Here is a 4,308-nt window from a genome sequence, read left to right as displayed (position 1 = left end):
CTTATATTATTAGATATATTATTATAAAACATATTTTAGTTAAGGAGTTATTGATACTTCAAGTGCAAAATGATGATATAAAACCATGATAAAAATGCACTTTTAAGTACTAATCATCAATTATGTTTTATTTAGACAAGAAGATAAAGATTATCATCAAGTTAATAGTTGGTCACCCACTCAACAATTAATCATCAAATTAATAGTTTTTAATTGTGGCCTATAAAAGGAGATATTTGCTATGCATTTAGGCATCTTGATTTTTAGATCAATATCATGCTCTTGCTTCCTCTCTTTATATTTTTGTAATGTTTAAGTTTTGCTTTTAGTAATATCTTGTCTATACTTTTTATTGCCTTTACTTTACTTAGTTAACTTATATCTTATTTATGTTCTTATCTTATTGATTTATATTTCTCTTCTTTCATTATATTTAGTTAAGTTTATTATGTCAAGAAGAAAAGGTTACACTAATGGTGTAAAAATAGGTATAGTGTAAACTCAGTATGGACTTTAATGTTTGATACTAACATGTTTTGTATATATTATCTTGTTCACTTTGAATACTTTGCTTGTTAAATGATTAATCTAGATTTGTGTTGTATAACAATTGGTACAACAAATACTTAGCACTTTCATAGACCAACCGTATGATATAATTGATACTTGTGCTATGAAAGGAACTTGATTTGTTGTTAAAATAAGTTATAATCATGAATGTCTGACGAGATTTACAAGTATTAACATTATTCGAATAAGATAACTAATGTAATCATGTTAACCATTTATAACCCAATTTGAACCTTTTTTGTGTATGGTATCTAGTTAAGTAATAAGAGTTTATACTATACTTATTTGAAATACCATTAATGGATCCTCTAACCTTGACAATTGTTTTTATCATTTCAAAGCTCTCTTTATTAGTATTATTGTTGTTATTGTTATTGTAATATTGTTATTTATAATTTATATAGTTAACCTTCCTATGTTTCGAACTCGGTTTTACTAGGTTATTTATTATTTTGACACTCCTGCATTTGAAAAAAGACATTAATCTTTTGGTCGTGTCAAATATCAAAAAGGGATCAGTTGAGATTATGTTGACTTTGAAGACATTAATTATATGATTAATTGTTGAATTTAAGATTTAGTTAGAAATAAAAAATAATTATAGAATACTTTGATTGAATATTATATGCCTTTTAATATTGTACTAATAAGTAAATATATTTTAATGTTTATTGTTTGACTTTAGATTCATCATGAACTTGATGTAAGTAGTAGTTTAAAGTTGTATCATTATTATTGTTTAACGTTAAGTAATGGACTTTGTAAATTATATGATTGGTTATATTAAGTAATTTGGATTGAATGTAATTTAACTTATTATTTAATAATATGTATCCTAAATAATTTAATTTTGAATGTATATATTTAATCAATAAAAACACTTTTAATTTGTATTGTTATGTTTAATATCTTTATAACATATTATGATATTGTTTTGGATTATTGGGAGGATTGATTGTGTTTAGTTGATTATAATGAAAACCATGTGGTTATCATGTTATGGTAAAATAAATGATTTAAGAATTGAGAAACTGTTTAAGAAATGTGTAGGTGATTGTTGATAACTAATTGATTTTAAGTATTAATACTATTTTGAAATTATATATAGATATATAAAAAATTAAACTGATAAATGATGTGTTGCATAAATTGGTTAACAGTTTAGAATTATCAAATAATCTAATCAACTAATCGATAGGAGAAGTAGTGAAATTGACTACTATCCAATTCAGTCAATTAAATTGGTTAACTGATTAGTTATGTCAATGCAAATTGATTGACTTTTCTAACTGATAATGAACTATTATTATTTTAAAAACATTACCCTAGTTGTCAATGAACTATAATTTATTATAAAGTATTAATCGTTCATACACTTTAATTCTTACAATCTCTCTCTCTCTTTCTTTATTAGTCTGTCATTTTCTTTTTGTAATTCAAGTTGTAGCAGATCATTTTTTCTTAGGGTTAAAAACCTTAGTTCTTTACATTTTACTTGATTTTATGAGGTTGTGATGCAGGCAGAAGCACAATAAGACAATGACGTGCTCAAAAAGATAGAAATTAGGCAAAATTAAGGTGAAAACACATAAAAACATAAAATTTTATTTTATTTTTGACATATCAATTTGATTAAGTTTGCCTCTTAAAGAGGTTTACAATGTCTTTTAGAGGTGAGGAAAATCGACTTAGACTAGGAAACAATATTAGAATCCTAATTTAGAAAGAAAATTAACACAAAATCCTAAAAAAATAATAAATCTAAATATATCCAGGAAAATTAACAAAATTGGACCAAGCAAAAACTTCTAGGTCTAATTTGGAAATCTAATGGTCGAATAAGAAATAAAGTGTCTTTTTATGGGAAAACAACATACAGAATCTCTAGTAAAAATTTAAGCCTGATCCTATGATCAGTTCTCTTGTTATCTCCATTTTAAGTCATTATTATAGTCGGGCATAACTAGACCTTTTATTGGACCTATACAAGTCTCATCGGCCTATAAAAATATGTATAAGGTTATTCATATACTATGTTTAGAGTAGATCCCTATATAACTGCTTAAAATCTTAAATTTCTGCAAACCTAGTTACATTAGTTTGTTACCTCCTCCTTTTGAAATTAAGTTCCTATTGTGTAATTTATCCTTTTTAAAGGTAGAAACAAAAATTAAGTTTGTAATTTATCCTTTTTAAAGGTAGAAACCATTAACTAGTAGCATATTGATTAAAAGAATACCTAATTAATCAATAAATCAACACGTTTGGTGGGAGAAGATTAAACATTTGTTATAGAAACCAATAATTGTACCTTCAAAGAAAAATATAAGTAAACTCATCACTACAATACTAGAAGAACAAATAGAACAAATAATGGAGAGAGGCCAACTTCTTAGCCATGAAGAGCCTGACAATCTACCATCTTTTGAAAATTTAGTGGATTAACTAGAGTCGACTTGCCTAAAGATGGATCTTTATCATCTAATTCACCATTATAATATAAAACTACTTTTAAACACACCTTTAGTATCCTTAAGTAGTCCCTCACATTTTTATTTATTTTAATAGGGTCAACACCATGAATCATAAATAGGCACATTGGTTTATTCATGCCTCATATGTAACCAGATGCATATCATTTTTATAAATCTAATGGTATTGTACAATGGTCACAACTAGTTATGGTAAGTTCCAACCAACTAGCCAATATTGCTTCTAAAAAATCTCTTCAATAACAATATGAAGACTCTCTACATTATGATTATGAACACAACAAAACATAACCTACCACAATAATATCATGGTGTTCAATTGAACCACATAATCAATATTTGATAAGTTGAATTAGATACATGGAGTTGCGTCAAAATAGACCTAGTAATTAATAGGCTTATACACTTAAGATACATATCCTAAAGATTTATATAACCACGAACACTTTAGCAAGTGTGTTTGGAATGAATATGTCATATATAACATGTATTTTTTAGCATATTAAACATAATCCAACTTGAGCATGATAACCCTTAACACGTCAGCCGTTTCTTGAATATACGACAACTATATGCCAATTACCTAGTTCTACAAAACTTTTATCCTTTTCCACAATCTATAGCTAGACAATTATATGCCTCACAATCTATGTTACAATAAGAAAATATCAATAACCTTGTACAACAACCCTTGCTAGCAATTATTAACAAAAGGGATAGATAAACAAAGATAAATCAGGCCAACATTTAAAAGAGATAGGGCTAGAAATAGAATGAACAACAAGATCTATTTATAATCATCCATACCTTGAATGAGTGGACATACTACATGCAATCTTTAGAGAAATAAAAATTATAACTTTTTTAGTAATTCTCTAGGAAAGAAAATCAATTAACAAGATAAAACATTATTAAGTTCACTTATCAATGTGGAAATGATGCAACCAACCTTTTTAATAAAACTAAGAATATTTGATTCAATATTGAACAAAACTAGCTTTCCAAAAACTCTATAGTTTTACCAAATCAATCAATAGTTTTGAAAAGATAAATACTCACTTTTATAAACACTTTCTTTTAAGATCAAGATAGGGTTTTATCAAACAAAAACTATAGTGCTATATATATATATATATATATATATATATATATATATAATCTTTGTTCCAATATACACACACCAACACCATTTATTTTTTTTTTTTTTTAAAAAGACTCAAACTAAGTTTTGGCTGAGTCGACTGAG

This window comes from Populus euphratica, unplaced genomic scaffold (assembly GCF_000495115.2).
Source record: "Populus euphratica unplaced genomic scaffold, PopEup_1.0 scaffold694.1, whole genome shotgun sequence".
Taxonomy (NCBI): domain Eukaryota; kingdom Viridiplantae; phylum Streptophyta; class Magnoliopsida; order Malpighiales; family Salicaceae; genus Populus; species Populus euphratica.
Note: the sequence above shows the minus strand (reverse complement) of the source record.